The following is a 23,977-nucleotide window of genomic DNA, read 5'->3' as shown; positions in this document are numbered from 1 at the left end:
TATCTTGCTCTGATATGATCGTTAATTGTATTGCAGAAATTAAATACATGCAACTTTGTTGAATTTTTTACGTAATTTTGTTTTGTAATTAGGGATGTAATTTATAAAAATTAGGCTAACATTTTGCTGTTTAAAAATAGTTTTATCATTTGATTACAACATTTCCCTTTCTTAATGTTATATGAATGCTCAAAAACTAAACCTCGCAGTAGTAAATTAATTGAAATAAAAATATTTCTGGCACACAATTTATAATTCAAACATAGCTACATACATATTTATTTGTTAGTTTTTTTTTTTTTTAATAATACTTGAGCTACTATTATTGTGGTGATTTGACAACTTTCCACATTGAAACGCCACCCTTTTGGATGGAGGCCATGTTTGTGGCCCCAATTTCTAATAATTAAGACCTTTAATTCTATGTCCACATCAACCCATGCTTAAGTCTACGCTTTTGCACTTTCTTCTTGTGGACAAAAAAACCTCCTCTAATAAAATAAAAAATGGATTTTTATGAGATTCGGTAGGCTTTTCCTGATGTATACAGTTTTATATAAGATTGTTGAATTTGTATCAAGGGTTTATGTACTTTTCTAGCACTCTATATGGTATACAATATATTAAGTTATATACGCGTCTGTACACATACACTACAAGCAATGTGAACTAACAGAACTGAGGTTTTGGTTATAAAGCCGTGTCATCAATCTGAGTTACACAGATTACTTTCCCTCTAAACTTGCAGTAAATGGGATTAGTTCTTGGAAGTGTCTTGCTGTGATTGATCTCCGACTTGTCCGCGAAACAAAAGTTAAGTTTGTAATTGATTCGTATGATAAAGGATTGGGGAGTTTCAAAATTATGATATGTCATTCAATTTAATACACTAAAAGCTATAACAGAAAAGTTCAAATTTTAATAGTATATTTTACTACATATATTTGTAAATTGTTACTTTATAGAACTTTATCATCCAGACCAACAAAAAAATCCGTGCGCATATAGACAATCAATTATAATATATCATTGGTAGGCATCGTTCAATATGATAAATCGATGGGTTACGATTGACAATCATGGCTGACAGTAAATTATGGGTGGTAACAATCGGCTATTTGATGGTAGACGTTGTATTGGGTTTTATATTAGCTGATTCTGTTGAAAGGTAATTACAGTTCAACGCTAAATTTAACACCATGATTTCATTTTATCTTAAATTAAACTCCCAGGTTGGATATCAATCCCAAAACACAATGGATCTTAGGGACGCAATGCCAGGAAGTGGTAACAATTAATTGGGCCATGAGCAGATGAGACGAGTGGTGAGACTTCAAGTAAGTGGACTTCACCTGTCTGTAGTGTTTTCATAAGCAAAGGGTATCTGAAAAGGGTAGCCAAATATTTTGAGTAAGTAGTGTATTCCTAAAATGGCAAGATAAAAAAAAATTAATAAAAGTTATAATCGACGTAAAAGCAATTCATGCTTATTTTAAAACGACCGGTCTTTTCCCCTCGCCCTTTTTAAACTCTAGAGTTGAGTGCAGCCCAAGGTCTCGTCACAACAACAATAGACCTGACAATGGCTTCACTACAATAGAGGAGGAATACATCACAGTCACATTCGTAAAGTGTCAGGCAGGTTGAGATAACTCTGCAAGAGTGATTAAAAAGCAGGACTAACCAAAGCTTGGTAACCAAATAAATAACTATCAGTTGTGTAGTGTATCAGGTATAATCAATAGTAGTTATCACATCAGTCTTTCATTTGATCTAAACTGTACTATAAAATTTGTTCAGTTTTTCAAATGAAATATTCATTGTAAGTAAAAGATTGCGAAAATTACAATTTGACTGTTTAATATTTTATTTTATGTTATAAATTAATACTTAGTTACATATGTCACCCAGTTCATACATGAATAAGTTAGGATCTTTTAAGATTTAATATCTGTAATTGCAGCTTAAACTTTATTATATTGAATGTAGAATCTATCCTACTTAACGCATCAAATTATGTTGCAAGGTTTTTCATACCAGACATTTCACAAATTATCACTCACTCATCATTTAGGCAACGTTTTCAATTTAAACTTAAATACCTAATGAAGTTAATTATTTTAAATAATATTTACACAAACTCATAGTTTATACACAAACTCAAAAAGTGATGAAAATACATACAGACAGATTCGTTTTGTAACCATACAATTATTGTTCAATAATATTCTATCTCTAAATTTTTACTTAATGACTATTGTAATTTGAGTTGTTTTGGAAAACAATATTTCAAGATACCCAAAAATGTATTTTTCTATCAAGTTTTAAAATTCTGTAAATTTTGAAATTACAATAATGTACAGGAAACTTGTTCATTTATATTTTTATTTAGCAATTCCTCGACTTATTTATTGCAGGAAAATACGTACCCTATTTGTATTTCATACATACCTTTTATAACCAACTGGAAATGTTTCTCAAATTATTTCAGCCCCTATTAATATGTGTATTGCCAATAAGCTATGTCAATTAGAAGAGGTACTATATATTTTGTAGGCTCCAAGCACCATACATCAATATGGATTATTGCCTGACGTGATACAACGATTCCCGATTTATGCTTTTCTGCTCAGTTTAACCCGATATTCCTATTTATGTTCTCTCTGTTCCTGACTTTAAGTGATTTTTATTGACTTCCTGGTAGTAACTGTATATGCCAGCTGAAAATAAAATACAACGCCTACGTTGTAGTAAGCCTATCAAAAATACTGTTAGTACTGTTTTATGAAAGCTATTTTATTTGGATTTTTAAATTGCGAACTACTGAAGAATTTATAACGCAAATCTGTGGTTTCCCTATAATATGCCTTGCTTTTGCTTGTTGAAATGGAAAAAGTCCTTTCCCATTATATTTGGTGTATTTGGTAGTTATTTTAAAATAACTCAACTCAAACTATCGACAGCAAATTTTTCAGTTGTAAAATTGAGTTTTCCTTTTTATATACGAGCTTGATTTAAATTGTGCCAAATTTTAGAGAGCAACATTGATTATTCCCAATTTTACCATTCCAATTATATGTTGTAATATGTTAGGTAAAAAACTAATTAGCAATATCATTAGTAAATATCTGTGCTAAATTAACCGTTTATACTCAGAGCAAATATTTGTCATAAACAGATAAAACTGATATTTATAAAATCATTATTGTGCAAATGAACATCTTACCAGGGGCAAGAAAGGCTGTTATATTGGAGGGCCACATTATAGTGGTTATTACAATGTTGTAGAAGTGGGAAGAATACCAAATAAACCCATCTTCCCGTTCAGAAGGGAACATAATTTTATGATACGAAGTTTCTATGTAAATTTACGAGAACTTGGGTTTTATACAGAGAAAAACAAAATGGGAATATCATTCTGTTGTGAAACACTGCAAGTTTAACAATTGACTTTTAGTATGGGCGTACAGTTTTATGGTGGTTAACTAACTAGGATATTGTAGGCCTACCAAGTACGAGATTATCTTTTGAACACCCAAATAATTGGTTTAATAATTTAAAAATACAGTTTATTAATATGTTTCTCTATTGAAACCTTTAAGTTTAGTTCAAAAGGAATAGTGTACTATTATTTTACTATCATTGAAACGAACATTAAGTACATCAACCCTAACTCATTAGTAAAAAAAATGTTTAATGTCTTTTGAAAATCTGAATAAAAGCATTTATGGACAACCTTTCTCATGTGTTTCTCGCTCTTCCTTGAGCAGCAAAAAAATTATTTTAACAAATCGGTATTTGTATATGTAACTTAATGCCAAACTAGTATTCCATGTATTTTTCTTATCTCATAATATACTTCTAAAAATTATACCAATACAACTATTTTTCTCGCTAACTTTAATACAAAAACCCCATTTCAAGAGAGTGTCAACTTTAATTGGCCGTTTGTCAATAGCAGACACGTAACAAAAGACTAATGGCTCTAATGTCAAGTGTTCTAGATTACATTGTTCTTAGTGAGGTTTAAGTTTTAGGTTATTAGTGGACACATGACTTAAAAGAACTGCATTCTGATCTGAACACAATTATTGTGCACACGACCACAAAATTCAATGATCCAATATGACCATGCTATGGATACATTTTAAATATTCATACCAGTCTTGTAATGATATAGTTTTATTCTGCTCAATCATCGAATTAAGGTTTTATTTTTCCTTGAACCAAGATAATATTATCTAGTTAGCAAGATAAAAGTGATAATAACAGTAAAGTAACAAGATTAAGTTTACTCAAAATGTTGTTGAGTAAGGCTCTAAAATAAATTCTTAGGTGATTATTCGCATATAAAAAAGTTGTCGGAACCAGATACTTTAATGAAAGGCAAAGTCTAATCGTTTTGAAAGCTTATACTTTAAGCTGAATTTGAAGCTTGTAAATTCTTACACCGTAGGTCACTATTAGAAGTGCAATTTTCACTGTTGTAACCTTTCAACGTGTTGTGATATTTGAATAAGTAATTACTTAGAATTAGATCTCATACACCAAACTATAATATGAAGTGTGTAATTAAAAAACAAGATTTTTTGAACTGGAGTCCATATCTTGTGTTGGTATAGACTATTTTGTAAGGCATAGGCCTTGTATAGGTGAAAAATTAATAAATATTTATTCATTATTTTATAATCTAACTATTAAAAACTTGTTAACCTTGACTAAAACTGTACCCTTGTATTACTCTCGGACTAAAATATACGTTACATCCTTCACAGTACTCATTTTAATGGCCTTTGAATATCATACAATCTTCTTTTTCATCTGAAAACAACCTCCGATTGAACCCTGTAATTGTAAATACATGCTCCGTAGTTCTTTTGCTACTTACTTATAAATTTGAATATAAATTGGGTTTCGTTAACGCATTTAACTCTTAAAAATTTAAAGTGCTTTACAATAAACTAAGTTTTTAAAGTTTAACTGAATATTAAATAGATTTACGTTATTACGAATCACTCAATAGTTTATTAAAGTATGCTCATAAAGGCAAACACATTAAAAGGAACAACGACCATTTAATGTTGACTCTCTATTAATAGACGATACAAAAGCCAAAATAAATTGGTAAAAGTACAATTTAAACAATTATTTTGTTCCATAACAATAGCCCTGACTGGTGGATTTCTGTGTTTAAAAATCTAAACACAAAAAGCCACAAGCTTGCAATAAATGTGAGTAGTTGGTGGCTTTATCCCGCGGCTGCTGGTTTTTACACACAATTTACATAGTGGAATTTATTGCACAGCTTGATGAGTGCGAAGGGTTTGCACTAAAGTATACTTTTGTAGCAATTTATTCTACCATGAACAGTTTAATAATGCGCAATTAAAATTCTTTAACTTACATCTATGGATTTGTGGAACCATTTGGTTATCAAATATTATAATACATGACTTGTATTAATATAATTCTATTGTAAGTAAAAACATCATACCATGTGGATTTTATGCTACGGAGATGTATACATGAAATAGTTCATTGATGTTGTGCGTTTACAAAATAAATCATATTCCCAACAGTTTACCACTAAACCCAGATTATTTAGCTTTCACTTTTGAGTTTTCTTGTTTTATGCTTCAAAATGACATTAAGAGATTTTCGCAACTAGCCACTGTAGTAAATTTATATCGGTAGGTAAAGCATATTTTTTGTCACATAATTTTAAGTAACCATTTCATTAAATGCTAAAACACCCTGAAAAGTGACAAAATCTTTTGGAAACAATATAATAAAAGTAATACAATTACTATGGAGATAGTAAATTTAAAGATGGGTTGATAAATTAATTTGGGTTTTGACCTGCGTAGACATTTAAGAAAATTGAATTCTAGCACTTAGGTGTACTTAATACCATAGTAAATAGTTGCAAGTAATTAGGGAGGCGTCTTAGAGTTATCTTTCTTCTGTGTGTTAGGCCTACTAAACAAACTTTCATAGCTGAGTAATAATAGATTTTGTTTTATTTTGTAATCTCAGATTGTTTTTTGGGAAAACGCTTAACAACAGATTTGATAATTAGAATACTCACTTCAACAATATTACATTCAAAAATCTAAAATCCTCAACGACTCTAAATATTGTATGTACACAAGTAGAACTTGAGACATTCCTGAAAGTAATGCTGGGGCCAATTAAAAGAAATACTTCCCAGGACAGGTATAAGGACTGTCTCTCAACTCTTGTAGTGTTCTTCAACTGATAAGACTGAAACGCATCACAGCCGAGTAAAGTTACTGCTACACGGTCTGTGAAGTATCTTGTTTAAAACATTCAATCTTCACAAATACACAAATTTACAAAATAATGTGTTTGGAGCAAATTGTACTTTTAAATTATATTAAATTATGCAAGTGTAACATTTAAAAAGAATATCTTCGTGTAAAAGCATAATAAATCATTTAAATTTGTTAAACTGGTAATATTTTAGAATGCTGGCAGGTAAAAAAAATATAAAAGCCTTTATTTATTTTTATTTTTCATATTTTATTTTTTTGCTGCCTTACAGAACAGTTCTCATCTTTTACCCATGCATCGATAATATTTCTAGATAATTTAATCAAATATAATCCAAACTTTACCTGGATGAATATAAATAGAGCACGTATTCGATAAAAATACAAATATTTTAAAATTTTTGATTAACACGTGTTTTAACATGTTTTACAGACATATTCAATGAAATGTTGAGTTATTAGTATGAGCTGAATATGGTGAATATGCGTAGGGTAAATAACGATCCTTTGTTTGCGTTTAAAATTAGGTAGTTATTTTATAGAATAAAATGTAATTCATAAATCTATCACACTAAGAGGTTAGTATGTCTCTTCTGAAACAGTTGGTGTGTGTTTAATGGCCCATACCTGAATATAATGACAGTTCCTAATGGTTGTACTTCCCTAAATGGCATAATAAAAGCATTTATTTTAATCATTATATTCATAGTTTAACGTTATTAAAACTTAAGGTATTTATTTAATAAACGATTATTTACACGATGTTTACCACATACAGTATTCATGCTGTTTGAAACTAATTTGTAATTAGCAATAAAACAATCCACAACATATTTATTGTAAACTTTATCTTCATGTAGGATACAAAAGGAAGAAAAACTGGTAAAAGTCCACATTTTTTGTTATCTTTTGAACACGTTTCGTATTATCTTCCAAAAATATCAACAAACATTTTACTATGCAATATGTTATGAAAATTACTTGAATGTAGTTTTACTTAAGGTTTATTCCATTCAATAAATTTATATAATATTTTATACTCTATAAGTTAAGTATAATGTTCTTTTTTTACGTGCGACTTTTAGTGCAGGGTTTCCTCAATCATATGGAAATTTACCCATTTAGGAGACATTCCCTTTTATTTAGCAGAAACACAAATACCAAAATGAAAACATAAAACAAAATGAAGGTTTCGATCCTTCCAATCACCCACGTAGGACACATTGGCTTGTTATTGGCAAGATATTAACCAGGCATTTCATGATGGATGGAATTTCCTCCACTCTTTTCTACGAAATGTACACCTAAAACAGGTTTTGGTTAAGTTTAAAGCATATAGCCTCTCTAATGTTCTTCTTCGGGTTGAATGATCCAAAACACCACTTCTTTCTATGCTTCATTGACAAATATAACGTATTTTTATCACTACGATTATTTAATAACTTACACTCAAGAACTTTTAACTAAACAAATTTTTTTATGAGTTGCACACTTATGTTGAAAACGGTATGATTAATCTAGAACACTTCTAAATTGTTGTAACTACTTAAATGTAAGATTTTAAAATTGGAAGTTTAGAAGTAATGTCTGAAAGCCACAGTATTCTTCACAATGATACTGAGAATGAAAGACTCTTTTGTGTGCTAGAGGAAAAATGTCTTCAAGTTTTATAAATGACTTTGCATTATTCGTTTGACTATTTTTTATTATGGACCTTTCTTGTGCATTGTTCGGTGGTTTTTACTGCTAATGCAGTTTAATAGTTTCAATTAACTTAATAATTACATTAAACATGTGTAGACTTCAATACGTGAGACATTTGATGTTTTAGGAATGTGTATTATGCTTCTTTAAGTTATGAACACAATTATTTCGAATGTGATAAACAATTTCAGGTCTGTGTCCAACAGAGCAGAGGGGGTTTTTTTTTAGTGAGTAGTCTGATAAATTCAGGAGTCTCACACGCTTAAAAGCATTTTCCCTCATCATCATAAAAAAATCCAAAAGTAAACGTTTGGAAAAGCAGAGCTCACTTAAGCTAAAGTAAGTACGTTTATTTATTGCGTCTCAATAAATTAACAGTCATTGGGTGTTACCAGCTTATGCGTGTGACTTCTACTTGTGCTAAATAGAATCAGTAAATAGAAGTTGACTTTCTACTAAATACAAAATCCAGTTTATAAAGGATTTTATTTTGAAATTCGATACATTTCTCATCGTGCAAATTTAAGCCAATATCAATAAAGAAGGACACCTTATAGGTACATTTACCATACTTAACGTGTTATCATTAATTTGCATTAAGATGAAAGTATACTCAGCTAAATTGAACCCTTATATGAATTGATGATTCTCTAAAAAAAAAGGAAAATAAATGTTAAAAAGGAAAATTATTAACTGTAATTGTTAGCTTACTTGAAAATGACTAGCTTACTCTAGATTATTTACATCTTAACATAATATATTGCTGCGTGCGAAAGAAAGGTTTTTGGCATACAGTATGTTTTATTTGTATGAAATGTACTTTTCGACATAATTTAATTTATAGTTTTTTTCATTAAAACAAAATAGTTTGGATCGAAATTGGATCATAGATAGTCAATGTACTGACCAATCCTCACTAGGTATTTATGGCGGTTATGTTCTATTGTTATCTTCGCCAGACATTCCACAAACTCCAACAATGGTATGTGGGTGTTTAGTGCTTTATCTAACGATTAGTAAGGCTTCACTCCAAAATACACTACTCGAACGTAATAATGCTAAAGGATATATCGTTACACCTAAAATTTGCCTTCAATAGCAAGTTACGACCAAAAAGGAACAATAATTTAAAAGAAATAAGCATAAAAAATATATAAATAAAATTGTGGTTACAGCTATACCATTTATTCTTCCATTAAAAAATGTAAGAATGGCCAATTAATTTCTACGAATAATGTGTTGAATAACATTGCTTTTCAACAGAGATTCACTCATACGTAAATAATGAGGAACTTTCAACAGAGCGTTTGTTCTCAATGAGGAAGCTCCATTTAACATACTTCAGTGAGTTCATAGAGTTGAATGTTCTGTTTAGCTAGAACACTTGAAACAATACTTCAAGTACAAACTAGCTTCAATGGTGAGAAGACTATAGTTTTTAATATGAAGTAAGTGATATGGCTTAAAGAGTATTCGGGTAAAAAGGTTACAACGTAAATAACGTAAATAATATAACGTAAATAATATTAACGTAAATAATTTCATTTTACCATAGTAGCATTAAATTTAACCTTTTTTGATTTCGACAGACTTACTTATTCCATCGATTGAATTATTGGCATTATAACACCGAAACTCCTCTTACTCAGCTATCTGCAGTCCGGCTTACTTCTTCGACAAAATGTATTGATGTTTCTATATTATTTCTATATAAACATTTTATGACTATTCCATCAGTTTTTTTTTTCAGATTCGAACACTTGAAACCTTTCACTGTTAGATGGGAAAATGCACTGAAGAAATTAGGAAGGTTTTGTTGAAGTGTATAGTAAAGCACATCCTACTTTAAGATCCGCTCATATATATACATTCAGAATGTACAAACTGAAACGAAATGAAATCGATAAAATGTTTAGAGATTTTAAAATGTTTAGCGTTGATAAGCTTGAATTAATTCAATTTTATTAGATCAATAGATGATGTTTTTAAAAGCTCATCTCACCAAAAAGTATAAACACTTTCAATCGTTTTTGTACTATTTAATACAATTGTAACTATTGAGATGACCACTTTATGCATGCAACGTGTAACGGGTGGCACAAAAAGGTAACATGTAAAGCTATATAATATTTACGTGACATGGCAAGTGATAGTCATTCTGCAGGTATGAAAGTGCATACTTAAACGGTTGTAAAATAGCAGCACAACCGATGCTCGAGTTGTAATTATTAACAGTGTTACAAGTACAAATAGTACAGCACACGTATCTATTGATACAAAATAAAAACCTCTGTAATTCTGCTTTGAGGTTAAACATCAGCAAACATATGTAAAATTTAAATTTCGTAGTTTTAGTCTGCATCATATTGTTACCCTTTTTAAATATATTGCGGCTACAAACACAATTATTACTAAAAAAACACAACACGTGATTGTGACATTTCTAGGTTCGTGCTTATCCGTGATAACGACAGTTACAGGTGAAATTAATTGGACACAAACCATACACATGGATTTCTACTAATAGATTGTAGCCACAGGTGAAGTGCTGCAGGTTTGATTGGACCACAGAATATAGAGATGTGGGTTTCTATTTTACCATTTATTATTACATATATTATTGATAAAAACAGTAAGTAACATGAGTTTAAGTTGCATAAAATAAATAACTTCTTGTATTCATTTCCATTAAAACATCCTAATTTGTATGGGCCTTAGGCATATGAAACCTGAATTTTTCAAAATATTTTGTATTTACCAATCTATAACCCAAAATAATTCATGAGAAGTTAATTTGACAATGAGGGAATAGCTGTTTCGTGACAAAGGAAATGATATAATTCTACTAATACCAATTACACCATTATAAACATCTTATTTATGTATATGTCAAAACATTATATAAACAATTTCAGTACTGATACATGTATAGTACACAATCCTTACTCTTTCTCTGCCAGAGATATTTCACTTTTAGGTTATTTATAGATTTTGTATCTGAAAAAATTAATATATGAATGTAAGGTTAATGAGTCTTGAAACTTGATGGATTGCCAAATTTATTTAAAGAAGAATTCGTCTAGTTCGTTAAATCTTATTTGAATTTTACCAAAACTTGTTTTAAACCATCAAAAAAAACTTATAATGACTTTGCTTCAAAACTAGCTCCGAGATCTACAAGTAGAGTAAAATAATAAAGGAGTCTTTTGAATATGTATGGTTTTGTATAAATAGATGCAAATTAAATCATTACTTCTTAACTGAAGCCGACCTCATTGTGTATACTATACATCATAAAAAGAAAGTTAAAGTTGTGAGTGCAATATTTCATATATTTCATAAACCTTAACAAACCGTAAATCCCTTAATTTGACAATTTGATGCATAAAGTTACTGATTGTTATGACAACTATTATAGTCCACAATTATTCAGATGTTGTAAACAATGTTTGCACATAAAGTTTATTTTCAGAGTATCTCATTACTAAAGTATGGTTATGGTGAAATCAAAAACAAGCAAGACGTTGAAACTACACAATTAAAATCGGTCTGTGCGTTAACCAAGAGAATCAATGCAACAGACGAGCAGGGGTTTAGTATAAATGCATTTCTAAAATTAGGCCCCATATTCTGAATACATATTATGACTTCATTCTCTTGACAGCTGTAACGAAAATAAATATTAAAGTAAGTTTAGAAAATGATCCTACTACCTTTGGCATTTATCAGGAAGCCAGAACCGGTTCATGACTTTGAACAAATTACAGAGCCACATGGAAAAAATAATACATTAACCACAGACAACGTAACTTTTTGTATTTTTTCATTGCAAAAGTTCTATATAGGTCTACTATCCTATCAATCAAGGGAAATCCAAAAGAATTTGAATGAATATGATCCAAATATACAAAATTCAAAGAAACAAGATTTGTTATTGTTTCATGATAAATATGATTTATTCTTTCTAAGTTTATCAAAAATCAAACTAAATTTCAACAACCACGACCTTTATAAACTGTTCAAACTCAAACAAGTTATATATACTATAAAGCAATGTAACTTTGTTCTCTCTTCCTTTTGTAGCTCCAGGATAAGCTTCTTAACAGGATCAAAGAAGTTTCGCTCTGACCAAAAGTATAAAGATATTTCTGGATATATTTATATTAGATATATACAACAACAAACCGTTTTAGTCTAACAACCAAATATTAACGTTTAAAATAGAATAGCTTTTGCAAAAAAGAGATTCGTGTAGTTACGTCCTATGAATTATCAAACTATAAAGTCCAGGAGAATCATTTTCAATCAAATATATTTGGAAATACCAAACGAGTCTAGAATATTGTTAACTGAAGACAAAAGCCAAGATGGCGGGTGTTCGTGTGTAACAGCCATATCTGTGTACGTGTCTTCTATCTCAGCGCTCATGTTACCTTCCTGGGTGAGATAACAGTAATAGCTTCCAGGAAGTAATACAGGTTTCCTTCATATAACTATCTTTGAATATGATATAGTAAAACACGTATTTAAAACTTGGTTGATGTTTAATAATTTTTACGTAAGTTATATGCCACAGCTATATATCTCATCTCCCTTGAATTGTGTTGGTCGAGTAGGGGTTATTTTTTTCTAGCTTGTATTCTTGTAAAAAGTAATACGTAAAAAAATTAAAGTGAAAATTGTATACTAATACTTTTAACAATAGGATTTTAAATATGTTTAAGGGCCTGAAATGAGCTAATACAACAGCTAAAGTTTGGTATTTAATAAAAAAACTATATCTTTGCAAAATAGCTTCACCTTTGAAGCCATATCATTCACATAATGTCCATATTCTAAAAGAATATTCTTGTTGTTGATCCGATTAAATATATTGTTGTCTAAAAAAATAACAAATGTTAAAAAATAACATTCTTAGCTGGCACCCCTTTGTTTGGATGTTAAACCCATTAACTTGTATCTTATATACTAGAGGTGATTATGTTTAAGGAAATTAATGCTTCTATAGATTTAGATAGGAACAACAAAATTAATCCAATTTCAATTAATCTAAATAAGTCTATATGTGTATTCTTTGCTCTTTTATAATTTTTAAAACGAATTATAGAAATCATTCAAAATGCTCTGTTCCAAAACTTATTAGCTCTTTACGCTTTTTCTGGTTGGTTAGATGAAAAATAGCATTAAATTCTTTGGACTCAGTTAGTCAATTATTAACATATACATTTACTATAATGATTTTTAGTTCTTAAACAATAATGCAGCACCTCTTTCGCAGAATTGTATAACAAATCGATGAAAAAAGTGTTGTTAAGTGTGTGATAATAAGTAAAAACTAATAATAAGTAATGTTTTATTTTACCATTATTTTATTCTATACATGGGATTACCAATGAGCTATAGGAGTGCTATTTATTAACTTTAAACATCCAGTATTTTTAGGCACCCTTTTCTATTTTATCAAAATTAATATTTTCTAAATAAGATGGAACTCTACTTGATCAGCTATTGTTTGACTACATATATTTTCTATTCTTACTTTGTAAGAACAAAGTGTACTTAAACTGTTGGAGACTTTGTTCTGTACCTGATACTAACAGTTACTTTAATTTTATATGAACATCAAAAATAGACGTCATATTATTTTAGAAAATGATATTTTACAGCAATGTATTTTATTCGTCACATTCCATTTTATTGTTGATTTGTGATGGAAAAAAGTTCTAATAATGTTATAATTATTATAATAATGTTATTGTTATAATGCCAGTAAAAGTTGATTATGTAAGATCAATTTAAAGTTTATGTTGCTGTTAAATAAGAATACTCTTAACACATCAATCTGTGAAGAGCAACATTCATCTTATGTCAGCCTTTGGGGTGTTGTAAAAAATGTATAATGTAAAAGCCCCTCCTGTATAGGGACGTTTTAACTTCAAACCTTAAACGGAAACTTTTCTAAAACCAACTTATTATACTTATCACTTTCAGTAATTAGTTAAGTTACATTACATGAATAATTATAGTTTATTTACAAAAACGTAAGTATTTTAAATATAAGCATTACTAAGAACAAAAACAATATGATAATTATTTTATATCCAGAAATTGTCCAATCTAAAAGTATGTTACATCGTAAAGAGGGAGTAACAAAACAATAATATTAAGATTACGACTGCTTAAAGATTGCAAAGCCAACAGACCTAGGATGTTTACATAGAACTCTACATTCTAATGCAGAAAGACTAATAGTTGTAAAAGTGGGATTGATTCCTTGCAATTTTAATAGATTGTTATAGCAGTAAGGTTTACAGATTTCTTGACCTTCGCTAGGAAATTGCACTCAAGTTTTGAAGCATTTTAATTTAAATAACTGAACACCTTGCTAAAACCATTCACCATTTACCAAAGTTATAGTGTGTTTATTTATCATATCTCTTTACTTAATTACTAAAAATAAATGTCAGTAATTTATAATGTAAAGAGCCAAAAGAATATAAATCGACCATATTTAAAAAAATCTAAGAATTTGAAATAACATAAAATATGTCCATTTATTTTACTTTTTCAATATTTATCGCAATAAAGAAAGATTTAGGACTGAAAGAGTAGCAACAGCTTATGTAGTATTTTTTTATCTAAATATAGCAGTGTTTCATAAGGAGATTGATGTGTTAAATACTTTATAAGCTACTTTACATTTTATACTTTACATTTTGTCAAGGTTTGCTCTATGACACAGACATAGTGACAAAGGTAAACTCTACAATAATGTATGTGGTTTGAAGACAGTATTTTAAACACAAAATTATAGACACTTACCAAGTCTAACTCTACTAATATTGAGTATTTACAATTGAAATCATGATCATAAAGGGCAGATATGCAGATTCCAGTTGGTAATCAGTATTGTCTACTTGTCGAACATGGCATGTATCTACACTACAAAGCATTCCTAAATATCAAATATGATACACTTACGTTTCCGATCCATCTAAATACTGCTATTTCAATCACCCGCATCGGTATTTTGCCAAACTAAGTTTATCGGAATGCTGTTTATATCCTAAGTATGTATACATATACAGATACCAATTCCACAACGCAGCTTAACGGGTGTTCTGTACAATGCGTTAGCATAATTATAATTGGACCAATTAAATAAATTACTTGTAACTGAAACAATCAGAGAACATTTCTGTTCGAGTGGTCGTATTTAATTGGATAACACCACTAACCTATGTCACGTACTTGTTATGCTTGTTGATTACAATATTGATTAGTTATTTACCATAAATAGTTTGTTAAACAAACCAGTATACTTATGTTAAAACCGAGGGAGGGCGAGCTGGCCTAGTGGTTAGAGTGCGATACCTCGGTCCCTAAGGTACCGGGTTCAAAACCTGCAAATCACCAATTGATTTTATCTAAGTGATAATGTCACAACCCCTAGGTCTAGCCTGAAACAATGTGAAACACAGTCCCGGGCTCGTGCCTATCGTTCTAAAAAAAACGAAGATTAGCTTTGGTTTCAATCAATCTTGATAAGAAAACAACCTATCACGTTGAGTCCCCATCACATGTTTTATTTACAGCGTGGGGTGAAAAAATAAGTCTGTACATTACATATTTTTGGTCGTGTTTTCGTCCACTGGACGACCTCTAGTCATATAAATGCTCCGCAGTCACTAAACACATTGTGTACAAAACTTTAAAATCAAGATTAGTGATTATTTATGTCAAACTAGCACGAGTTAACATAGTTTAACTTATGATTTTTTTTCCTCTACCAAATGTTTGCCTTATAACTATAGCATGCGAACATTTTATGTTCGTTTTCCAACAGAATTATTTATTATTGAAAACCGTATAAAAGTAGAAGATTGATCTTTATTATCAATATTACGCCTTAAAATCTAATTTTCTGAGAAATGTCTTGCCATTTATTGTAATATCTAGCTTCAGTAGAGTCACTGAAGTATTAATTATTCGATTAAGAACGGCGTATTTCATGAGTCAGTTAATATTGAGTTCCATTTTAATTTATTCTTGACTTGATTTAATTTTTTTTATATTACAGCTTTTGATTCCCCATCTCTAGAGCAAACATAATGCTGTAAAGTTGCATAGATTATTATAATTTGATTCATTTTTTGATGAATTTTTCTATATCTGTTAAGATTATAGTAACAATGATATTGTTAAGACTTCGTTTTCATACATGTAATTTTTTTCTTTTTAACCTATATTGATCACAATAAATGGCTATGTAGTTTAAAATAATATTTTCTGTTATTCGTTTATATATAGTAATCAATTTTGGGAGTCATGATAAATTAATGCTTTTTAATCATATTAATCATATGCATTCAATATTACCTACAGGTTTTATACACAGGTTTTACCTACAGGTATATCAATTGCAGGTTTCATTCAATTAACCTGCAAATTTAATTAGGTAATTTTTAGAACGCACTCATTTACAAAGCTATTTGTCTTTATTGGTTATTTCCTTTTGCAATTGAATTATATGTATATTGTATATAAAGTTTACCTTAAGTAAGCAAAACGTAATGCCAAAACTCGTTGGGAGGTAATCAAATAAAGTGCATAGAACAATAAGAATGCATAGATTATTCTAAGAGTTTCTTAGTAGCTTAATAGTTTTCATATTTTATGTATAACGAAGGTACTATTTTAGATGTAATGATATTTGTATATTCAATTTCACTCTGTGAAATTTAAACAGTCCACTCATTTGTATAGGTGCAATTTGGAAGGATTTATTTGCATGCCTTCTCTCAACACACCTCAAAGTTCGTATGATATTATAATATTGTTTACAACTATTAAAATCTTTATTCCAATTTCGTTACTGGCTTTCATATAAAACTTGTTGGATTTAACATTTCATAATAACATAATAATATATAAAATATATTATAATATAATATTATATTATATAATATAATAATATAATATATATATATATAATATAATAAAATATTATAATATAATATATATATATAATATAATTTAACATTTCATGAAATATTACTGGAAAAACATAATTATACATTTTAATGAAATATTTAAATCCTTTGCATTAAGAAACGTGTTCAAACTTAATTGAAGATTTCACAATGTATGTACTATGTTAATGTAAGTAAAACAGATACCCAATTCGTGCTTAGTGTTCTATTATATATTAGCACTTATACAATATTTTATCTGTTGCAGGTTACAAGTTACTAATCGTGTTAAAATACTAAACAAACAAAAAAAGAATTCTGCAAATCAGTTTGAAGGTAATGTTCTAAGTTAAGATAACTTACTTTGTATTTACAAGAGCAATCCGCCTTCAGAAGTAGTAACCTTCTTACACAGCGTTTTCCGAAGTTTGTCTTTGGAGTAAGATTTTAAATATTCATTATATTCTAGAGCATACATTAGCCGTTTACATTCTAAGAGCTCTTAAAAGAAAACTCTGGAGAGTATTTCTTTTTCTGTTAAGTATTTTTCAATGCTTGATTCATGGGTTGAGACTTTATTTTCTGCATATTGCACTGGTATGTAAATTTACTGTAATAGGAGGGTCAAATATTGTAAAGATGAAGTGTTTGACAATGTTGTGTGAGTAGGCTGGTAGTGTTGTTAAACAATAACTTGTTGTGCTGGCCTACTGAAAGCTGTTGCTTTAAGTAGGCCAGTGCACTTGATCAAGGGGTCAGTTTTGTGTGTAGTGGTTTGTGTGGTGCACCAGAGGACGGGGTCCTATTGGGGGAGCTGGAGCCCAAAGCCCTTTGGCCTTGGGTTCAGGTAAGAAAATGTTAAGGGTTTTCAAAATTGGGGCTTAGAGTCTTCTCCAAATTAGGATTTTAGTTACTAACTAATTTATACAGTTCCAGCCTACTCTACATTTTTCTTGGATTTTAATCTTTGTGTTCTTTGTGTTGTTTTGAGTAATTAATAAATTTGGGTTTTGTAAGCGAGTGCTGAGTTTCATTACTGAGCTATGTCACCCAAAGTAACAGTAGGTATTTCAAGGAGGAAATATATACCGTTACATTACTATGCACATTGTGAATTTTGTTTATTAAGTTATGATCATAAACACCCCTTGTGAGGCGCTAAACTGAATACTGTTCTGTCGAAACTTTAAACTACTACAGTAATAACATACGAGGAACAAAACAAATATATATAAATCCTTTATGTTTACTCCCCAAGTTGCATCAGCCAGGTGATTTAATGCTAGTGCAGAGCTTACCCTACTCAAATAAGTTCGATGTGTGTCACTTAGTCACATGTTTCCAATTAGACTGTTAAGTAGTTTACCTAAACCCATTCCACGGAATGTCAAAGATTAGAATTTACAATTCAATACTTAGTTATTGATCAATGGTTTCTTGTTTTCAATAGCTGTAAATATAGCATAGTATCTAGAATGTTAAAGTGACGGTCATGATAATATTACGTGTTCAACTAACCAAAGTATAATTTAAATAGACTGGGGTTTTAATGAAATTACAAATTAAAATAACAGACAGAATATCAGTTATCACAGTTCTGTTGTATCTATATTACAGCTTTATTTTTATCAGGCTTACAAGTCAAAACTTACTAGCTTATGATTCATAAATCTTTAGATGTAGCATATACACCTGCACCTTAGGTTAAAAATACATTGGTTACTAATTTTATTATTATTCAAGAGTCATTTATAAAGATAATTTAATTTATTACTATAATTTTCTTAACTTGACCCTCTGAGTAGTGACGGATTGTTGTAGTTCAAGTTATTTTTCAAACCTTGCCAAGTATTTAGGACGGTTATGTTGCTTGGTTATCTTCACCAGACATTCCACAAACTACAATGATGTATGGGGCTTCCACAGCTTTATATATCTTCCACCATTCAATGAAGCTTAAACCCAACATAGATATTGCACGTCCTATAACTTAAGTACTATCGGAGCTTAAGTACATCTTGTGTCCAAAGTTGTTAAAATAAAATTAAGCAAATTTTACAGTCAGTTGTAATTGTATAGAATAAAATAGCAACCAATAATTAACCAAGCGTAAGAATCTACATTTGCTTTTGTGAATAGGAAATGTGTTAAATTTTACACACTAAAATGAGATTCAATCTTCATTGTACCTTTTTAATCGCATTAGTTATTTCAAAAGTAAAAACACTACTACAAAACGCATTAGTGATATTGTAGCTTTAGAAGAATCTTAAATTTTCTTTACACATAAATTGATGTAAGAAGAGTTTTTATGATTTCGCAATTGCATAATGTAAAGAGCGGCTGATGGGTTTCTATGAATGAGGTGCAGAGAAACACAGCTTCTAAACGGATGTTCATTCATACGCAGATAATGAGGAGTTTTCAACAGAGCGTTTGTGCTTAGTAATGGAGCATCATATTACATACTCCAGTGAGCTTATGTCATTCGACGTTTAGTTTAGGTATTCAGGACACATAACATGTTCTTTTACCATACAAACTAGTTAGTTGTTTAAAAAACATTGTTACTTTAATTCATTTATAATCTTGAATAAATGGACAACAAACTCTTTCGATACGGCTTTCTTCATGGCTATTTCACATTTGTGAAAATTTCGTATACAAGTTTAAATTATATTTTTTATGTTTAAACTTTATCTTATTGGCTAAAATAATTTTAGCTGTAAACTGAAAACTCTAGGCTAGCAATTTACGTTCAATAAGTTTCTCCTTTTCAGAAATTATACGTATTTTATATATGTCTAGTTTTTTTTTTATTTGATACGATAGGAACCTGTATAAATATGCGATTAGTGACTGACAACATAAACAATTCTAAATTGTGTTTTTGGAATCGATTTATGGTATGTAACAGAAGTCAAAGTTAGAGACACGTTGCAGGTCAGAAGCATAGGACTACAGAATAATAAATGTATAGCTGAATTCGTGTTTTGAATTGTATTTGTATATTATAGCTTAAATACCCAAACTATACAATTTATGAAAAGGATAATGGATCCTAAAAAGATATATTGGCAGGAGAAGGCAATGTAATAGATAATAATACCGATTATGTACCAGTGATGTGCTTGGGTCGGTGCCACATTATTATATTCAGTACACAACAATGAAAATCTCATCGTTTTACAGCATAACCTTCGTTAATTTTGCAGGTATATACTTTACTATATCTTTGAACTCAATTGTGTTTGTAGAAAAGTATTTTATTACCCTACAGTAGTATTTAGTTTTGTTTCCATAGTACTTAAACAATTTGGTAAAAAAGGGAAATATATTAAAGAGAATTTAGATTACATTATGCTAGTTAGACTAGTAAGTCATGTGGGAGACTTTTGATAAAGGTATTTTATTTTTTAGAGTAAGTATAATACGCAGTCTGTGTCACAAATGGGTAATTAGTGAAGGTTTTTTTTGATCTTCAACTTTCACCTTCAACGCACCAGACTAAACCTATATAGATCATATTCAGGCTCTTTAAATACAAACTGGTACATTTAACATACCAAGAAACAGAATCAATGTTCAATTGCTACCTTTTTTTATTATCACGCTCTATACAGTATAAGTTATATTTATTTATGGGAAGGTTTGGTGCGCATTTATTTATAATAATTTCCTAAATGTTGTTTTCTGTAAGAGTGCCTGATATATTTCAGTCGAGATAATATATTCTAAGGGAGGAGGTTCTTAACAGGCTCAGCTATTGTTTTACTACTTCTATTGTCCATTGTATCATCTTGACCTTAAAAGAACAAAATGTACTTCAACCAACGGAAATCTTAAGCTCTGTACTTAACATTAAGAATCACTTAAATCTTATCAAATGAGTATTGAGTGGCAAAAATCATGTTAGTCTACACAATTTTATATTATTGTATCGCCGTGTTTTGGTTCTAAATATACGTTTCTTTCATTGTCCATATGTATTAAAAAAAAAACTATAAATTTAAATAATTTGGTTATATTGTTGATAATTATAAGGGGAATTATATAAGATTTCGTACAGTTTTTGTGGTAGTTACAAATAACAACCCCACTGACACATCCATCCGTAAAGAGCAACATTTATCTTACGTCAGCCTTGGGGATTGTAAAATATTTATGCCGAGGAAGCTACTCCAAGATTGTAAAGGAATGTTATAACTACAATATATTTTTACGATGCTAATCAAGAAGTTATTAAATATATTTAAACATTATTAATAACTTTTAATCAATTTTAAAATTTATAAAATAATTTAAAATTTTATCATGTAACAAAATTACAATGTTTAAAATTGTAAAACGTTACTATTATTTTAAATGTTTTAATAATGTTATTATAAAATTTTAATAATTGGTTTTCACCAAAACCAATTCGTGTTCACTATTAATTTATTGTTAATTTATTTTATTCTTGGAAGTTTATTTTTAAACATTTGAGTTTATTTTAGATCAAGCATTAACACGTAAAATCACCAATATGCAAACTATGTTTAGGGCTTGGTAAATCACTAAAAACTTAGGTGTTTTAAATGTTATTTTGTCAAAAATAATTCGTTTTGAGTTATACAAATACATTATTGTAGATCTACGTAATTTCTCTTTAACTCTCTCTATTTAACTTTAGTTTTAAATAGTTACTGAACAGGGTATGTTTTTATAAAAATAGTGTATCGATGTGTACGCTTGTTAAGGCAGTAAAATTACCAAACCCTTTAAAATAACCCTTCGCATACATTTTTGTATAAATATTTTACTAGTATGGCTTAGATCATTTTCGTTGTTTTAAAATAGTAACAACTAAAACATGATTACATGAGCTACCACTTGATGTAAAAAGATCGACAATTGTGTTTAAAATAGTTTTTTTACATAACTATTATTAGTTAGTATACATAAACATAACCATAAACATGAGGCTTGATCGTTTAGTGGTCCAATTTAAATTACCATTGGGACACGTTGATTAATAATGCATTGGAATCGTAGCCATGAATTATTTCGGTAATAAATATCGGCAAAAGTAGTGGAGAACTACCCCACTGGTGGTTTTACCCCACTTTAGACATGTTTTTCCCATGTTATTCTTATGGGGATTATTTTTGGCCACCAAATCTAAAATCCTGATCTTTGCCTGCAAATCCCTATAAAAATTGTCAAACCTTATTTCTTAGTTATTCCCCATAAATATATTCGATATTAAGCAAAAATAAAAAAAAAAATCATTTATTGACCCATGTATGTGTATATGTATAGTAGTATAGTTTGTCGGTGCCGTTTTTTGTGGTGCGAGGTTTTTGGGCCAACTCCTCCCCCCCTCACCCCTCACCCCCTCACCACTCCCCTCTGCCCCATGCACAATTGCTAGTACATCTATCATTCCCCTTTCCAGTTGATATATTATATTTCTATTTCAAAATCATGTATGTGCGTGGTTTGCACACGAACTCGGCTCATGGCGTGGGCACGCTCCGGGCTCCTGCTTCTTGCCTCTAGTGGTGACGTGGTGAAAATGTCACTCCCTTGGGCTTGCTCCTTGCTAGTCTTGGATCTGTTGAAGTAATTTTTAATTTCTAGCTGAAAATTTTTAAAATTTCCAAAATTTTGAAATTTTCGAAAAGTCTATAAATAGAAGTGGCACAAATTTTTTTTGTTATATATAAAAATGAGGCCCACCTGTCAACACTGCTCTGTGTCGCTCTCCACCAAAAGTAACCTGATTCGCCACTACAAGGTAATTCATCAAATGAATGTATGTAAAGTTTGTAATTTAATCTGTGATAGTAACATTGCTCTAAAATCACATATATTACAAAGTCACAAGAGTTGTAGTTTTTGTAAGAAAAATATTGTTGGACATTTTAGAAGACATGTAAATTCTTGCAACAAATGTCCATACATGATGATTAAATTTGTTGGTGAATCGATTAGAGCTGAACTTGAAAATAATCTCAAGTCTTGTCCTCTGCCGATAAAATGGACGTTAGTTAGGAGAATCAAATTTATAAAATATTCAATGGATCAAAATGGAAAATTAGTTAATGAGAAAGATTGTATTGCGGATTTTAGAAGCCTTACTATCTTAACTATTGAGAAGAGAGATTTAAAGCCTCAAATTGAAAATGCACTTTTAAAGATTGATGCTTCCATACACAAATATCAAGCCCAAGGCAGTGGATGGATATATGACCATACTAAATATTGGCAGTTGCACGTTTACAAGTATAAACCCCTAACTCCAAAGTCATATATCCCCACACCAAAAAGTATTCAATCAAAACATGCTGTTTTAAATATAAAGAATTATGATAATAAATGCTTTCTTTGGTCGATTTTAGCAGCTTTACATCCAAGGAACTCTAATGAACATGCTGAAAGGGTTTCTAATTATGTACCCTATGAAAGTCAGTTAAATATGGCAAATATAAAATATCCAGTAAAAATATCTGATATAGATAAATTTGAAACACAGAATAATATAAGTGTTAATGTATTTGGGGTTGAATATGATAAATTTATACATCCATTAAGAACAACTAAACTGAATACTAGTAATACTCATGTAGATCTATTGTTATTACAAGAAGGTCGTAAATCACATTACTGTTTAATTCGTGATTTTGATAGGTTAATGTTCCACTCTACAAAAGATGACCATAAAAAGCATTTTTGCAAGTTGTGTTTGCAACATTTTTACACTAATGATATATTAGAACGTCATACAATATATTGTAAAAACTTTGATGCTCAACGAGTGGAAATGTCTAAACAAGATACATTACAATTTAAAAATTATAAATATCAACTTAAAGCCCCATATGTAATTTATGCAGATTTTGAATGCTTTATAAACTCTAATATACATATTCCATCGGGATTTGCATTTGTCGTAGTAAAAGATTCAAAAATTATTTCTGAAGAGTTGTACAGTGGCACAAATGTTATGGATGTGTTTTTTGAAAG

Source organism: Macrosteles quadrilineatus, unplaced genomic scaffold (assembly GCF_028750875.1).
Source record: "Macrosteles quadrilineatus isolate MER2022 unplaced genomic scaffold, UCM_ALF_1.0 Scaffold_6__1_contigs__length_79288215, whole genome shotgun sequence".
In the NCBI taxonomy this organism is placed as follows: Eukaryota; Metazoa; Arthropoda; class Insecta; order Hemiptera; family Cicadellidae; genus Macrosteles; species Macrosteles quadrilineatus.
Note: the sequence above shows the minus strand (reverse complement) of the source record.